The 19330-nt window shown below is 37.5% G+C and overlaps 1 long non-coding RNA gene across 4 annotated transcripts in view; it reads right to left on the reverse strand.

Moving 5' to 3' along the window:
* LOC147824191 (uncharacterized) overlaps positions 1–19330 on the reverse strand; it is a 57255-nt gene that overhangs the window by 20971 nt on the left and 16954 nt on the right. Inside the window, exons 1-2 of one of the 4 annotated variants that reach the window (XR_015442768.1) lie at positions 2966–19330; positions 1–210 (exon numbers count right to left, since the gene is read on the reverse strand). The exon at positions 2966–19330 is cut by the window's right edge and continues 11422 nt beyond it. The exons of 1 other annotated variant lie outside the window; for it this stretch is intronic. This is a non-coding gene — a long non-coding RNA (uncharacterized LOC147824191). 2 more of the 4 variants (XR_015442767.1, XR_015442765.1) reach the window with 2 other exon arrangements.

The raw sequence follows: 19330 nt of genomic DNA on the forward strand, positions 1-19330 counted from the left end.
CTTCAGAGTAATAAAAATAGACGCCCATTGTAATCCGGCTCCCGTTATTGGATCTTGCATTCCAAAGTACTCCACTCTTTGCCTTCATTCATTTTAAAGCAACCAGACAGATCCTTCACTATATCTTCATAGAAATAAAGGATTGGACATGGGATTTAGCTCAGTAGTTCTGCCAACTGCCTCTCAAGCACAAGGTCCTGAGTTTGATCCCTGGTACAAAGAAAGAAAGAAAGAAAGAAAGAAAGAAAGAAAGAAAGAAAGAAAGAAAGAAAGAAAGAAAGAAAGAAAGAAAGAAAGAAAGAAAGAAAGAATTGACAGTGGGAAATATAATAGAGCACCGTTCTGTCTTTAACAGGATTACTTTCTCCTCCTTTCCCCAATCTTTTCCTTAACCTTTTAATAACCCATCCTTCTCCTGCATTTTATAGTACTGGAAGGAAACAAAGTATTCACTTCACTCTGAACCATCAGTGTAGCTCCCTCTTTCTTAGAATCTTCATTATACAAAAACATGAAAGCTTGTGTTAAGGAATTTTATCTCATTTAGCTGATCTTTGACAAAACAATTTGAACTGTAAATTAGTATGATAATTTAAAGAACCACAAGGCAGCCACCTTTCACCATAATCTAACATGTACACAACTCATATGATATTATACTAGTAAATTAACTATCATTTAGTCATAGAATCATAGCTATAACACTGTCCAGTCAGTTAGTATGCAGCCCAGAGAACTCCTGGGTTGTATCAAAACTGAGTTACCTATCCCAGGAAGAATAGTTTTGAAAAGAGAAAGACAAAAACCCAAGCCAAACAAATGGATATTCTTCAAACAAATTTCCTGAAGGTTTTAGCCCTCTGACGCTTATCCCACCACAATTAGTACCCCTAAAACAGCATGAACAAAGTCCAAATGGCTATCTGATCCTGAGACAGTGGAGACAGCTTACTTCACACCAACCTATATGGCAGGAGGACCCAAGCAATGTCCAAAAGGCTTGTGCTAGCTCCAAATGGTGGAGATATAGGATCACTGGTGTGTCTCCTAGTGTGATGTATCCAAGCTGGAGCACATCAGCCCACCAAACACAGAGATCCTTAGGTAGAAGAGCTCCCTTTTGCCTCAGATCTTTATCTTAGAGTGTTCAAGGTTATAAACGACTTTTATGAGGAAGAAAAGGCACTGAGATAATAAGCAGGAAATTCCCACACTAGGAAGGGTCTTTCTCTGAAGAGTACCATCTCCATTTCCTTTTCTTCATCATAGACATGAATCAGAACCTCTACCTCTTGGGGCCAATATCAGCATTTTATATTTAGACAGATGCATTACTTTTCTGTAAATCAACTCATATGAGCCTCATATGAGCCTCATATGAGTGCGGAGAAGAGCAGGTATTACAAAGGCCTCTCTTTAGAAATTAAAATACCATGTGAAAGGAATCGATCATTAAAAGATTAGTAAAAAGATTGGGAAGGGGAAGAGGAAGTAATTCTGTTAAGGACATCTTCCTCAGGGATTTACTCAGTTACATTCCCTATTGTGGATTCTCCATTCCCTTCATATGAGAGGCAGGGTGCCTGATCTGTTTGGCTGCTTCAAGCAGAATGTGGGCAAAGAGTCAGACATTTTAGAGTGGAAGGTCTAATTTTAGGTGAGGCATTCGCTTTTCATCATCTTTTATCGTATTCAGAAATCAAGTCAAAATGGATTAAAGACCTGAAATTATGGATATCAAAATGGATATCAGACCTGAAATTATGAAACCAGTAAAAATTACACATAGGAAAAATACTCTATGACATTTGTATAGACAATGTTTTTTTGGATAAGAATTCAAAAGCACAGGCAAGAAAAGTGACAATGGACAAATGGGAGTATAGCAAACTAAGCTTTTTCACAGCAAAGTAAACAATCAATAGAATGAAGATACAACCTACAGAATGGTAGAAAAGTACTAACTATGGACTAGGCAAGAAGTTACTAACCAGAAAATAAAAGGATCTTAAATAATTCAACAAAAAAATCTTAATTAAAATGGGAAAAGACATAAGTTGGCATTTCTCCAAAAAGACATATAAATGGTCCACAATTACATGAAAAAATGGTCAGTATCACTAGCTTTCAAGGAAATGCAAATCAATACCACAATGCGATATTACCTTGCTACAATCAGAATGCCTACTTTCAAAAAGACACACCTGCCTCACAAGCACAAGGTAGTGAGTTCCATCCCCGGTACCAAAAAAAAAGACATAAGATTCAGATACTGGGATGGATGTAGAAAAATGGGAATCCTTAAATATAGTTGGTAAAAACATGAATTTTGTAGCACCATGACAGAAATAGTATGGAGATTCCTCAAAAAAAATTTTAAAAGAACTACAGTATTACTCAGCAAAAATACTACTGGGTATGTATGCAAAGGAAATGAAATCAGTGTATTCAAGACATATTTGTTCTGATGGCTAAGATTCACTGTCAACTTGGTTGGATTTAGAGCCATCTAGGGGATTAGGAAAGCACACTTCTGGATGTGTCTGAATAGCCACATAGGCTTGATTTTAGAGTCTTTATCACCCCCTTCCACCTTGATGTTCCTGCCATAGAGGGACTCTATGGAATGAAACCCCTGAAACCATGAGCAAAAATAAATTCTTCCTCCTTTAAGTTGTGTATGTTAGGTATTTGGTCCCAGTGATTAAAAAAACTCAGCAATACATCTGCATTCCCATGTTTACTGTGGCATTGCTCATATATTATAGCACTATTTATAGTATCTAAAATATGAAGTCAACCTGAATGTTCATCATCACATGAATGCATGAAGAAAATTGCATGTACTGTTTAGCCATAAAACAGTATAAAATGGGTCATTTGTGACAACATGAATAAAACTGAAGGACTTTATATTATGTGAAGTGAAATAAGTCACAGAAAGGTCAATAATGCCTGTTCTCACCTATTTGTGGAACTTGAAAGAGGTGATCTCATAGAAATGCAGAGTAGAATGATGTTTATTTAGAGCTGGGAAGGGTAGGGGGAAAAGAGGAAAAGATGAGATTGATCAATGGAAATAAAATTACATTTTGATAGAAATAAATTCTGGAGTTCTTTTGTGCAGTAGACTGACTATGGCTAACATTATGTTGTATTTTTCAAAATAATTAGGATTTTGAATGCTTTCACCACACAAAAAAATGATAAACATTTAATGTTACCTATATCTTTTGGGGAGGAAGGGGGTTTGTTTTTTGTTTGTTTGTTTGTTTTTGACACAAGATCTCACTAGGTAGTTCAAGCTGGCTTCTCACTATGTAACTCAGGCTGGCCTCAAACTCATGGCTATCCTATTGCCTCAGCCTCCTGAGTGCTTCGATTACAGGTATGTGCCACCACATCTGGCTTTGCGACCTGTATCTAAATACCTTGATTTAATCATTACATTACCCAAGGTATACATGTACAAAACATCACATATACCCCATAAATATGTATAATTATTACATATGAATTAAAAATAAAACCTTATACAACAATATCTTTTCCATTCAGCATTATCTTCTAAAAGCTATTCGTATCATTAGTTCGTTCAGGGATGCTTTTGTAAAAATGTTTAGATGAACTTTCATCCTACAAAAAGGTAAGTTCTCTCATTCCAAGTCTAAATTAATGTACCAATCCAGATATTAAATTTTATTCTGCATGCTGTGTAATTTACTACCCCTCTTAAAAAATATTGTCCATTAAACAATTCAGTGCCCTGAATATAAAACCCCATATGAGAAATTTATTTCAGAATTTTAACTTGAGGGAAATATCTTTCCTCAAAAACTGATATGCTTCCTCTCTTCCAATAATGGGGGTCATTTCTCTTTTTTTTCTTATTGCCAGAAACTTCAGGGCCTACTCTGGAGTGCAATCACAAAAATACAATGCTAACCTCATAGGTACAGTAACTAGAGCTTCCATTTTCCTATTAGCTTGCTTTTTATATCAATCTTTTTTATTTATGAAGAGAGAAGAATAGATATACTTGGTAAATTAAAAAACAAGTAATAATATACTGTACATATACACTGAGTCATAATGTTTTGAAATATATTTAAATTTAATGGCTCTAACTTTTGAAATAAATTATTGATATACAGTCTTGTTTGCTAAGCTATGTCAAAGTGGGCACCTCATTTGTATCTTAATTTCACTGTTGGTGCTTTCTCAAATACTTTAGACTTTTAAAAATATACAATCAGCTAAACTAGTTGTGTAGAAAGCCAGCAGCATCATTATAAATCACTAGACCAGCTGATCATGTACTTGAAAGAAAAAGCTTAGAGAAAAGAATACTTTGCATTGATGACAACCTGAATTGTTTGCACAAAAGTGAGAAAGCTGACCAATGTATCTTTCTGAAGTAATTCAAAGAACTAGTCACAAGCTCATAAAATAAGTACATTGATTATGCTCAATAAGGGCTTTCTCAGGAATGAATAATAAATGTGGAAATAAAATGAATAGTATCTATATTAATTTTGTGGTTTGTCCTTTATTCTTATGAATTACAACAATTACATTAATAATATAAGTAATACATTCAAACACAGTGAGCTATTTTAATAATATTATACTTGTTTTTCAGAGAAAATATTATGCAGCCTTGCAATTCTTGCTACTAAAATAGTAAAAAGTATAGATTGGCAGAAACTAAACAAATATTTTACATGTGTAGTTTATTTTAGCATTTCCCCTCATCAAACTATTTCTGGAAAGAAGAGTTACCAGAAGGAATGGAGTAGAATCTGAAGAAAGGTAGCCTCCCTATCTTTTCTGTCATTTTCTCTTCATTGTAATAATCTTGTAAGGACCTGGGCTTTTTCACTGGGACTACATACTTAGGAAAACACCCTTCTCTTATACTATTTATCACCTAAGACAAAGCCACACCCAGAAGCTCCCCTATTTACCTACTACCCCTGTAAGAACATTGAGAACAAGACCTTTAAAAGATCAAGAATCCCCCTGGCCAGATTCTGCTAGATTCATCTTCAAGTCCAGGCTGTCTTTTGGGTTTTCCTGCAATTTCTTCACTGTGGCCATTCAACTTTGGCTTTCTGGGTCATAATAATGAATCTATGACTTCTTCCCTTGGGTTTCTGCTTCAGTGTGCCTTCTGATGGAGAGTAACTTGTCACCCCATATTTCTTCTAAATAAACCTAAATTACAGTAACGGCTGATGTGTATAGCGCACAAGTGCTTCACAGGCACGCTCATTTAGAAAAATTTATTGTTTGCTATGTTCCAACCTTTACTATCTGTTAAGTATTGAAAACACAGTGCTATTTCAATCCAGACAAAATCTCTGCCCCTCCCCATGGAGCCTACAAGGACTCACACATGAATCAGAGTAAAGCAGGTATATATGTTCTGAAACAAGGAGCTGTTTTGCTAAGAGTATATCAAAAGAATTCCCCTCAGTGAAAAAGTATCAGTAGGTTTCCCCAAGCTGGGATGTGAAAGGTAAAAATGATGAATTAAGAAAAAGTGATACAATTATATTTTGACTTTAAAATGAAACCTCATAGGGCTGCAGGATTGAAGATGGACAGAAAGGATACAGCCACACCATTAGAAGAATATTGCAGTCATCCAGGCAAGGAATAATAGTATCTTAATCTAATAGTAGCTCATTTAAGAGAATTCATGTGCCAGATATATAAGATGTAAGCTTCATAACAGTACAATATATAAGAGACTGTTTTTATCTTTACAGATGTGGAAAATAGAGTTGATAGCTGTTGAGTGACTCACCAAAGCCACAAAGATAAGCAATAGGGGAGGAATTTAAATCCAGGTAAGACTTATGTTCATATCTGATGTTCATCTTGCTGACCAGAAAGTGATGGCAATAGATGAAAAAGAAGCACAGATTGTGGAGGTATCTGGAAGTTGAAAACACATGGCACAATGATGTATTCGAAATGGAGAGTAAGGATCCTATCAGTTGGGAGTGAGAAGGAGATGTCAAGGATGATGCTTAAAGGTCCGATTTATACAGGTGGATGGATGATGATGTCATTCACTAAAATAAGGACCATTAAAAAGAAGTCAGATTTGGGGGGATGGGGAGGTAGGTGTAGTACTGCAAGGAGACAATTTCAATATTGATCATGTTGAATCTGAGGAAATTTTGGACATCCAAACAGAAATATCAGGTAAGTAAATGGATATATGAAGCTGCAGGCCAAAAGAAATGCTTTGTTTGGAGATGTAAGTCTGCAAGTCATCAGCATATGGAAGATAATTGAAGTCATGGATATAGCTGTATTTACTATAGTACATTATCTTTCCCAAGTTCTGTGAAGCTCAAATAGTTGACCCATTCTTCCTTGCCCTGTGATATAAGTTCAGGCAGATCTCAAACATTTTCTGCCAGTTAATAAAAATTCACTTCCCAGTTTTAATCATCAAATCTAGTATAATGATCAAAACTCCAGACACCCCAACTCAGGACTGCCAGGGTAAACAGGGATATGGTTGTTTTGTTTTTTCTCCCTCAGTCCCATCTCCTTCTTTATTACTGGCTGTTGGCTTTTTGTTCCTCCTTATGAGAACCAAGATGATCAGTGAGGAGCAAGCATACCATCAATGTAGCTGATACAACTGCAATGTGGGATCAAGACCCTGTTGTGTAACCTATGAATTTTAATTTTAATGATTGCTCAATATCTCCACTTAGAGGTTTAACAGACACTTCAAACTTAGTATGTCCAAGATCAAACATGATTTACTGTCACTCACTAAAACTGCTTCTTCCACAGAAGCAAATGGCAACTACATTTCATCAGTTGTATGCGCAAATGACCTTCAAATCCTCTTTGCTCACATAAGTCATTTCAAGCCATCAGGATTTCCTGTCACTACCTTCACAGTGGTTACATTCTGTAATGTCATTGCAAACACCAAATTAGTAATACTGGATCATTGCTCCTAGAGGGTATACAGGCTTATATTCCTGTGTGCATTTGGTCACATATTTGACAACTGATCCATACATAACCTTCTCTGATGTGTGCTTCTAGTTAAAGACGCTTTATTTAATATATATTGTTGATTCATTAGCATTGAGCTCATGGCCAGCAGCACTAGAACTAATACCATTACAAAGCTTTTCTAACCCATATATTTTCTCTGTAGGTCACTTCACAACTGTCTTGTGCTTAGGAACCAGATAGTACTTCAGGACTATATCTAGAGCCATTTTAAACAGCAAAGTCACCACCAAAGGGCACAAAAATGTAAAGCAGATGGCACTTAGTATATTACAAAAAGGACACATGTTTACAGTATGAGCCCTGAAACAAGAAGGAAGGCATCATGTTTTTGGAACTCAGCTGAAAACCGTCACAGCAAACAGTTCAAGGTTTTTGCCACTCTGCGCACATGTATGTTTAAAAATAACCAGAAAAGAAAATGCCTCGGGTAATGGGCTTACAAACAAATTTCAGCACAGAACCAAGTTTGTAAATTAATTTTGAACATAGTTTAACTTTCCCTTACCAGGGGTCAGCCACCCCCTGACAGTTTCCAGATCTACACTTCCCCCTAGTTCCTCAAGGTGGTCAACTTAGATACTGCATGTGATGGATTAACTAATGGTCAAGGTGAGTGAGAATGTTCAGCTGAAGTGAGTCAGTGTGGTTCTGGGTTTGGAAGATCCACTTGTGGATTGTTGCCAGAATGTCATAAAAGGAGAATGGGAGGGGAAGATTGCATTCACTGATTTCCCAGGAGAAGCTTTGTTGTGGCTGGTTTTTCTAATATGAACTAGGCTGCTATCTTAGAGCTTGGGTCGTTACTGTTGCTGGGGATGGCTGCTCTTCTCTTAGAAGGAGCTCTGGTCTTTGCCTTGAGCATCACTTCCTGGATCCAGTGCAGATCCCTCAGCCTTCTGGCGTATATCCTTCATCCTGCTGCTGCAGACTTTCTAGCTTCCATCACTGGCCCTTGGGCATTTCTGGTGCAGATCCTTGATACAGACTTGCACAGGACATTGCCCTGGGCTCTAGGCCTCTGGCTGGACTTGTGCAGAACACTGCTGTGGGATCCAGGCCCTTGGCTAGATTCTTCAGGTCTCTAGTGTGTGGACAATCTCTTACATTCCTCTGCACTTGACTTTTTGGGTGAATAATGTAAGACACTTCTGTGAATTTATATGTCCTGTAGTAAATCTATTCCCTTGCAAACCCTGACTACAACACTGCAACTTACCTCTCTCTGCTCCTTGGTGACTACTCCTTCCACCACCCTATGGGACAGCTAGATGCAAGCTACTTGACTTGTCCCCAGCTCTCAGGGACTGCACATGACCAGTTATAGCATGGGACCCATGGGACCCATGCCTGCTTGCTTTAAACTTATCAAGTAGAAACTTCTCATCAGAAACCTGCCTGGGCAATCTCCTAGACCCTGACAAATGCTTTAGTCATGTTTCATGTTTTGCTCCTCGCACGTGTGGCCCATGTGGCCCATGTGTTCCAGCATGCATGTCTGGAAGGCTCCAGAGCCCTTCCCATTGGTCCTGTGAAGCCTGATGCCCACTGTTTTCTGGGATCTGTAAGTAAGAAAACTGTCCATTACTTCATTTGCTTTGCTGTTCCACCGCCTCCATGTCTCATTTGAACAACACATCCAAACCTAGCTTCTTTCCTGGTGAGGATTCAAACTGAGAGATCTCAAGACCAAACTGGAAAGAACTGATATGTACAGAACATGGTCTCAGTTTCCTTATGTCTCTGTTCAAATATGTCCCTATCAGAAATAGGCCTACCATGACTACCCTTACATAAGAGCACCTCATTACTTTCTCCTTGCCTATTTCATTTTTCTTGCCCACTTCATTTTTCTTCCCCTCACCACTTGACATATATGTACTTTCCATTGTTGTTCTATCTTATTCTTTCACTGTGTCCTCAGCACCTATAACATCTAGCACAATGTAAGTTCTCCATGAACACTTAACAATGGAATGAATCCCTAGCTTTCTCACAGGAAGCTCTTTTATGGATGACTTGGTCTGAACTGGGACTGAACTAGGCTAATGCTCTACCCCCAGACCTTAGACTTTAGGAAGTCAATTTTTCCTTTGGGTGCCCTAACCAGCATAAGCACCTCTTTACCACTTGAAACATTCCTCTTAGATGAATCCAACACTGGCTCCATTACAGCTGAAACTCACATCTAGTCTCCCAGAAGTATACACTTTAATCTTAATAAGAGAGAGAATTTTAGCAGTTGAATATGTTAAGCTCTTTTCCAAGCTTCCACATTGGTTCTTTACTTTGCCTAAAATTATCCCAGTTTCTACCCATCACCCCAACTCATCCCTTACCTCAATGTAAAACTTGCCTCCATCATCGAGCCTTCTCTGACATTACCCGAGGCTAGGGCCCTTGGTGCAACATTTCACAAATTTTAATGTGCAGGAATCACCTGGAGGACATGTTTCCAGAGTGTTGAGCCCATCTCCAGGATTCTGATTCTGACTGAATAGATGTGTGAATTTGAAGTTCCAACAAACCCATGTTCCAGAACCATGCATTGAGAATCATTGCTCTAGTGCTCACTTCAGCAGCACATATCCTAAAATTGGAACAATTTGGAGAATCACTGCCCTAGATTATACACACTTACATAGTAGTCATTACCTTCTTTTTAATTAGGTATTAAACCACATGTCTTTCCAGACAGAGTAAATTCTAAATGCACCTGTAAGTTGTTTAATACATACATAATTTTTAACAAATACCTACTTTGGAATAGAGGAATATGAAATACAGGCATTTAAGCAATTCTCCCAAGGTAAAAAACTATCAAAGGGAAGAAGAAAGAAGAAAAGAAAGAAGAGAAAAGGGTATAAGAAGAGAAGAAACTGCTCTAGTCTAATCTTGGAAATGGAAACATTCTGGAACAAAAAATATTGCTCTGGGGAAGTGGCCAATTTTAACCTGTAATTGAAAAATCTACAAATTAATGGAATAGAACTGAATGTAATAGAAGTTGAATTCTATCATGTTCTCCCCTTTCTCCCCTTTCCCTTTCTTTCCAGTGAAACATATGCACCTGCTTCTCTGTCAACACTTACTGATATCTTTAACATATCCAAGTTGATATTACTGTTTAAGAGAGGTCAGCTAAGAAGTTTAATTGACTTCTGAGCCATTAGAGACTTCTTTTAGAGAGAAAAAGATTGTGAGGACCCCTGAGGCATAACTTTGAAAGATCCCAAAGAAAAATAAAATTAAATTAAAACAATGGCCTAATAAACAAAAACATTCCTGTTTTCATTTTCCTGAAATTAAAATCCGAAGACGGATGCCAAGCCTTATCAGTTACATCCTCCTTATCAAGGTCATATTACCATTGCTCACAGTTCAGTGGGTGAAAACCACATAATAGATTTTTGGCAAATGAAGAAAAAGATTAAAAATGTGTATAATTTAATCTATGTAAATCTATGAAGTGTGGCTACGCTGGGGAAATATTTACCTCCTACATGTGATATATATACAGAGCACAGGAATTTTCATGTCCAGGAGGGAAAAAATTCTGACTATACTTTTTTTCTCTGGCTCTTAGCTGAATCTGAGAAAAGGAACTTAGCAAATGTGGCCTTTCCCCTTCTTTCTTTCAGAGGGGTCTGTGCTCACTGTGTTCGTGCATGCAATGAGCTTGCCAATAACACATTCTGAAGCCACAAGATGGAGGTTTACATTTTGGGGGTGAGAAAGTAAGGTCAGTACAAGGGAATATCAATTCGACCTCATCAATAATAAAGTTGACATGTTGGTCTCAGAGTGATCTGTGCTCGACTTCTCAACTGACTCTGAAATTCAGGAATGAGGTGAGCAGGAACTACTTATTGACCCTTAAATCCCAACGGCTCTCATATTCCAAACTTTCCCTCTCATCAGCTTTCTCTCCATCTGTCATTCTCAGCCTGCCACACACAACTTGCCTGTCACAGCTCACTTGCTTTCAATTCTGTGGAAATTTTCTGATTATCTCTAATAATTTTTCTATTATTGTACACTACACCTTACATGATAATAATTCTAACACTCCTAAAACATTAAGTATTTAGTTAGTTCTTAACTATGCGCTAAGTACTTTATACGAGTTACTTCACTCACTCTTCATAACCATGCTATGAGAGAACTGATGCACGGGTTGCAAAAATGTAATGAATCACCCAAAAGAAGATTTGAGGTTAATTGCAAAGTAGATAGTAGCTATTTTTAGTTATACCATTTCCATGCATATGCCTCATAGAGACGGAAAAAAAATTTTTAAGCCTTTATTTACCTCTAAAAATACTGGGCAGATTGATTATGCATTTCAATCCTCCTAACATTGCTCTTCAAAGAAAGTCAGTGTTTATTTCTAGAGAATCATTCTCCTATATGTCAGAATTTGGTCAGGAAAATAGAAGCCACTACAGCTATTATTTTGTGTAAGAAGAGGTTTAATACAAGCAATTATTTTGGAGCCACTGGAACATGGAAAGAGCAAATGTCTGTAGGAAATCTTTCAGAAAGTCCTTTCAAAAGGACAAAGGTCAATAGCAGAGAAGCTACTACTGGTGATGGTCTCAACTACCAAGCTACAAAGGTGATTCTCAGGACAATGGCCAAAAGTTAAAGCAAAGCCCCATATCAAAATCTGATGAGGGGGGCAGGCCATCCACAACTGCCATAGACAATGATGACTGCTCTTCTGCTTCCCAAATCCTGTCCTTAAGGCTGTCATTGACAGAACATCGCTGTCATTCTGCCAGCCAGAGAAAAGGTAGTTTCCAGATTGCATGATATTGTGTTAGAGGGAGTCTCAAATGTCAGCCATGAAACTGAAAATTAGTAACAATATCCCACATATTTTACATATATTTTGTATATTCAGTGTCCACAATATTTGGTCTACAGCTAACCTTACAAATAATATTAAAAATATATTTCCAAGAGCCACCTTTATGGACCACCTGGGCCACCAGCTGGAGGACATGCTGCTCTCCTGCAAGTACTGCGGCAAGCTCTGTGGCCCGAACAACTCCTCCGTGTGCTCTATCTTGGAGTAAATTTCCTGTCTGTCCATCTGGAACTAAAGAGGAGCTCAGGGCACCCAGGCTACATGGAGGCCAAGACCGGGGCAACCTAGACTCCAGCTTGGCCGTGCACTCAGGCAGAGCAGGCGCGGGCTGAGGGCACCCTGCTAGGTCTGGCTCTCTCCACCCACTTTCAACGAGGAGACACAGCGGCTACTTGGATCCACACTACAGAGGCACAGGGGGACAAAAAGGCCATTGTCCTGAGCTGCAGAAGTGAACAAGAGAGAGAGGGCCTCTCTCAGGCTCCCTGATGAACACTGAAGCCCACAGGAAAAGTGAAGAAAATCCCTGCAATAAAGGCACACCAGACTACTGTGCTTGGTAAGTTGGAGGGATCATCACCTCCCATCAGAACCTGGACTATCTTTAGGGGAAAGGTAGCTGGAACCTGCAGTAGAACCTTGCAGAGTTCAACCCTGCAGGAGGAGAAGGAGCTCAACTTGGGACTTGCAGCCAGAAATCTGCTTGAATCTCATGAGTCTCTGACTGGCTTCCTGAGACTCATTGACTTATAACTGCACACTGCTGCCCATGTTGTCTATTGTGACAGCAGAGACATACCCTAGAAGAGTATTTTTGTTATTTTCAAAATTACCACTACTGTTTTGCTCTTTTTTTTAATTTGTTTTCCTATCTTTTCAAGTTTTTGTTTTTCTTCTTTTTTTTCTTTCTTTTCTCTTTCTTTTCTGTCTCTCTCACACTCACTCCTTTGCTGTCCTATATTGTTCTTCATCTCCCTTTGTGTTCCTGTTCTGCCCCTAATTTGTATTTCTTCTTTATCTTTCTTTTCATCTCTTTCCTTCTCTTGCCTGTGCCCTCTGGCCTCAATGCTAAACTTCCCCTATCTACTTACCTATTTCTCCCTCCCCAACTCGTTCCAACTCCCCATCCCAAAAGGTGAAGTTGTTATATTAAAGAGTTTGTTCACTATAAACATATGTTGGATTGGTCTTTGACTTTGATTTAATTCACACAGTTACAGGTGATAGATTAATCATTACCAAAAATTGTCATTTTCTAAGAGGCACTTGATGCTATGGTGTTGCTGATTGTATCACTTGGGCTAAGGTGTTGTGATTCATCTAATCAGTTGTCCTTCCTGGTATAATGAAAAGGAGATAGCCTCAGAGCCATTAGGAACTCAAAACCTAAAGACCAGCTATATCTGGAAGACACCTCTGAGAAGCAGGCATTCCATAAGTGGTCTAAATAAATCAACAAAGAAATTTACAATAAGAAACTTCAAAGTATCATCCCAGGAATTAAACCAAGCACAGTACCAAAAATAAAAAAGAGAAGACATTTAAGCAAGGCACAAACTCAGACTTCCACCCCACAAATGGCAAATTCTGGGGGAAGCAAAGTAGAAAAGTCTGGCAATCAACCATCTGGACACCCTGAACTGATAGCACAGGAAGTAACAAAACAGATGAATGAGGCTCTAGAAAAATTCAAAACAGAAATAATTTCCCAGATAACTACAGAGATGGTGAGCAGAATGAAAGACATGATTAGAGGCTCTAGAACACGGATTAAAAAAAATAGATGAGCTCAGAAACATGCTGGAAGCCATGAATGCCCAGCATAAGAAAGAAATGGAAACCATGATTGCCCAACATAAGAAATAAATGGAATCCATGAAACAGATTCAAACAGATATTCAGGAGATTAAAAATTCCATTGAAAGTATGCACAGCAGATTAAGGGAATCTACAGATAAAATATCACATATAGAAGACAGGATTATGGTTAAGGACCATGAAAACAGAGACCTCTTCAAAATAGGAAGGGACCATGAGAATCAATCCGGCAGCTGCTAGATGATGCAAAGAAGAATAACATAAGACTGATAGGAGTTCACAAAAAAACAGGAGAAAGTACAATTGACATTAAAAAAAGACTGTTCACAGAAGTAATAGTAGAAAACTTCCCAGACAGAGGTAGAGAATTGGACATACAGACAAGTGAGGCATATAGAAAACTCCAACTAGCCATGATCAAAAAAAACCTACACCTAGACATATAATAGTCAATATCCCAGAAACCCAACAGAAGAAAAAACTCCTACAGGCAGTTGGAGAAAAGAAACAAATCATCTAAAAAGGAAAGCCCATTAGAATCACAGCAGACTTCTCAACACAAACCCTCAAATCAAGGAGAGCCTGGAGTGAAATATTTCAAGCACAAAAGAACATAACTTCCAACCTAGACTGCAAAATTATCTTTCAAAATCGATGGAGAAATTAGATATTTCCAGGAGAAAGAACAACTGAGAAATTTCATGAACGCCAAACCAGCATTCCAAACAATTCTAAGCAATATCCTAGAAAAAAACAATGAAGGTCACAACTCCATGAGGCCCAACAGAGGGAAGCCACCAGGCAAGGTAAGAAACTAAAGGAAAAGGGGGGGAAAATAAGAAATAAAAGAGTCAACAACACCAAAACATCAAGACAAGGATGACTCAATAACTATCAATTATAACTATCAACATTAATGGCCTCAATTCACCAATCAAAAGAAATAGACTGACAGAATGGATTAAAAAGCAAAATCCAGCAATACACTGTATACAGGAAACACACCTAACTCAAAAAGAAATTCATAGACTGAAAGTAAAAGGATGGAAAATAGTTCTCCAAGTGACAGGAATCCAGAAAAAAGCAGGGATAGCAATCTTATTTGCAGACAAATTAGATTTCAAACCAAAACTAATTAAGACAGGCAAAGACAGTCACTACAACCTTGTGAAGGGAACAATCCAAGAGGAAGAGATGACAATTCTAAATATATATGCACCAAATACGAATGCCCACAACTATACAAAGCAATTATTAATGGACATGAAAAAATCAAATAAGCACTAATACAATTGTAGTGGGGGACTTCAATACCCCACTATCACAAATAGACAGATCATCTAGACAAAAAATTAACAAAGAAATCTTAGAACTGAACCAAGCTATTGAACAAATGGACTTAATAGATGTTTACAGAGTGTTCCACTCCACAAAATCAGAATACACATTCTTTTCAGCTGTACATGGGTCATTCTCCAAAATAGACCACATGCTAGCTCATAGAACATGTATAAGTAAATGTAAAAGAATCAAAGTTACTCCCTGTATATTATCAGACCATAGTGCAATGAAATTGGAGATCAATAACATAAGAAACCCCAAAACTCCCACAAACACGTGGAAATTGAATAACACCCTCTTGAACAACCAATGGGTCACAGAGAAAATTAAAGAAGAAATTAGACAGTTTCTACAATAAATGATGATACCAGTACAACACACAAGAATCTATGGGACACAATGAAAGCAGTTCTACATGGGAAATTCATAGCAGTTAATGCCCATGTTAGGAAAACAGAGAGAACTCAAATAAATAACCTAATGCAGAACCTCAAGATGCTAGAAAAAGAAGAGCATAACAAACCCAAAGCTCGGACAAAAGAGGAAATTATAAAGATCAGAGCAGAAATCAATGCAATGGAGAATAAGAGAATGATACAAAAACATCAGTAAATCAAAGAGTTGGTTTTTGAAAGAATAAATAAAATTGATAAACCTTTAGCCAACCTTATCCAAAAAAGGAAAGAAAAGGCTCAAATCCATGCAATTAAGAATGAAAAAGTTGGGGCCGGGAATTTAGCTCAGTGGTTTTGTCACCTGCTGTGCAAGCGCAAGGGCATGAGTTCAATCCCTGGTACCAAAAAAACCCCAAAAAGAATGAAAAAGTTGAAGTTACAAGAGTCCCAACAGAAATCCAGAGCATCATCAATACCTACTTTGAGAACCTGTACTCTAATAAAATGGAAAACACAGAAGAAATGGACAGATTCCTAGGTATTTATGAATTGCCAAAGTTAAATGAAGAAGATATAGAAATTCTAAACACCCCAATTACAATGAGTGAAATTGAAAAGGTAATAAAAAATTTACCAACAAAGAAAAGCCTAGGTCCTGATGGCTGCACTGTTGAATTCTTCAAGACATTTAAAGAAGAACTATACCCATTACTCTTTGAACTCATCAATGAAATTGAAAGGGAAGCAAGGCTTCCAAATTCATTCCTGGAAGGAAGTATTACTTTGATTCCAAAACCAGGGAAAGACCAGCCCAAAAACTGAACTATGGACCAATCTCCCTAATGAACATAGATGCAAAAATCCTCAACAAGATACTGGCAAACAGAATACAGAGGGTTATCAAGAAGATCATACACCCTGACCAAGTCAGATTTATCCTAGGGATGCAAAGGTGGTTCAACATTCATAAATCAATACACCATGTTACACTAATCAATACACTATATTAAAAGAGTCAAGGACAAAAAACATATGATCATCTCAATAGATGCAGAAAAAGCATTTGACAAAATCCAACACCCATTCAAGATAAAAACCCTACAGAAAATTGCAATACAAGGTCTATTTCAACCTGATTAAAGCTATTTATGAAAAACCAACAGCCAACATCATACTAAATGGTCAAAAACTGAAAACATTCACGCTAAAATCAGGAACAAGTCAAGGATGCCCACTATCGCCACTCCTGTTCAATATAGTTCTGCAAACATTAGCCACAGTAATTCAAAAAGAGAAAGAAATAAAAGGAATAAAGAAGGGAAAGGATGAAGTTAAACTGCCATTATTTGGTGATGATATGATACTTTACACAGAAGGCCCAAAAAATTCAGCCAAAAGACTTCTAGATCTAATTGACAGATTCAGTAGAGTAGCTAGATATAAGGTCAACTCAAAAAAAAATAGTCGCCTTATACACAAATAGCAGCCTCACTGAGAGGGAAATTCGGGAAACAATTCCTTTTACAATAGCATCCAAAAAAATGAAATATCTAGGAATCAACCTAACAAAGGAAGCAAAAGACTTCTACACTGAAAACTACAGCACTCTGAAAAAGGAGATCGAGGAGGATATAAGAAAATGGAAATACATCCCTTGTTCCTGGGTAGGAAGAACCAATATAGTGAAAATAGCCATACTTCCAAAACTACTATATAGATTTGATGCAATTCCAATTGATATTCCAACAATATATTTCACAGAACTAGACAAAACAATCCAAAAATTCATTTGGAACCAGAAGAGACCTAGAATAGCAAAAGCAATTCTAGGCAACAGAGACATGGCTGGGGGTTTCACAATCTCCATCTTGAAACTATACTACAAAGCTACTGTGATAAAAACAGAATGGTACTGGCAAAGAAACAGACCCAAGGTTCAGTGGAATAGATTAGAAGATGCAGAAGCAACTTGAGACACACTAAGCCACCTCATCTTTGACAAAGGAGCCAACCACCCTCATTGGAGGAAAGATGGCCTATTTAATAAATGGTGTTGGAAAAGCTGGATTTCAAGCTGCCAAAGATTAAAACTAGACCCATACCTATCACCATGCACTAAACTAAAATCAAAGTGGATTAAAGAGCTAAATATCAAGACAGAAACAGCAAACTTGCTGGAAGATGAGTTAGGCAGAACGCTCAATGACATTGGCATAGGAAAAGACTTCATGAACAAAACTTCAGTAGCATGGGAACTAGCACAAAGAATCAACAGCTGGGACTTCATCTTATTAAAAAGCTTCTGCACTGCAAGAGAAACCACCAACAGAGCTAAGAGACAAGTCACAATGTGGGAAAAAAATTTTAGCAGCTGTATCACGGACTAAGGACTACTATCTAGAATATATAAAGAAATGAAAATAATCAGACCCTCAAATTCAAAGACCCAATTCAAAAATGGGCATCTGAAATGAATAGACATTTCTCAGACAAAGAAGCAAAAGCAGCAGATAAACATATGAAAAAATGTTCAACACTGGTCATTCGAGAGATGTAGATGAAAACAACACTGAGATTCCACCTCACCCCACAAAGAATGGCTGCTATCAAGAAATCAATCAATAACAAATGCTGGCAGGGGTGTGGGGAGAAAGGAACCCTTCTTCATTGCTGGTGGGTGTGCAGACTGGTGTAATCACTATTGAAATCAGTGTGGAGATACCTCAAAGAACTAGGGCTGGTGGTCCCATTTGACCCAGCTCTTCCCCTGCTGGGTATCTTCCCCAAAGAATTAAAAGAATCATACCACAGTGATATATGTGCACCTATGTTTATAGCAGCACAGTTTGTAATAGCTAAAGCTTGGAAACAGCTCGAATGCCCATCAACTGGAATCTGGATAAAGAAGGTGTGGGATTTTTTATAAAATGGAGTACTACTGAGCCATAAAGAACGAGAAACTAGAGACATTTATAGCTAAATGGATGCATATTGAGGCCGTACTCTTAAGTGAAATAAATAGGACACACATGTGTAAATAATAAATAGTTTCCCTAGTGTGAGAAACTGAAGTGTAAATAAGGATTAAAATGATTAAAATAAACAATTGATCATGTGAAATAGGAAAAGGTCCAAAGTGTAGGGGTGGTGAGAGAGGAAGGGGAAAGAAAAGAAGGGAAAGGAAAAATTATGAGAAAAGAAAAAAAATGGGAACAAAATCTATGTAAATAGGGAAGGGTGGAGGGGGTGAAGGGTGCACAGTTAATGGGGAAATAAATAAGAACCAAAATACATCATGTACAGGTTAATGTACCCAATGATAAATGTAAATGTATTGTATACCCAAAATGTACCAATAAAAGAATTTTTTAAAAAAATACATTTCCAACTAAAATAATGCAAGTATCTCTTTTATTAATAAGATAGATTTAATTTTTCTACTCCCCAAGAGACAAAATGTCTCCAAAAGTATTGCATCAATATCTCTGCAATGTTCATTTATTTTCCAACTCAGGTACAATTTTTGATAAATTATAGCGTAAACAATGAATAATGTTAATCATAACCAATACATATAAGAAATAGTAGAGAAAGGAGGAGAAAGAAAAACAATATGTTCAAATATATACATAACAAAGCAAAGATAGAAAATTCATAGGCCTCTAACTTCTTCATACATCTTTTAAGCACAGACACTGACAGCATTTATTCCAAGACTGTCTTTCCAAGAATAGTTGCGTAGCCAATAGCCTCTTAAGGAGGAGAGAGCATGTCCCTACAGAGAAAAAGGATAGACTTAATTATTGTCCTTTATGATAAAGACAATGTTTGTCACAGAAATAAAGGTCAG

This window comes from Heterocephalus glaber, unplaced genomic scaffold (genome assembly GCF_053883595.1).
Source record: "Heterocephalus glaber isolate CG9 unplaced genomic scaffold, H.glaber_assembly_v1.0 deba00001553, whole genome shotgun sequence".
NCBI classification, from domain to species: Eukaryota; Metazoa; Chordata; class Mammalia; order Rodentia; family Bathyergidae; genus Heterocephalus; species Heterocephalus glaber.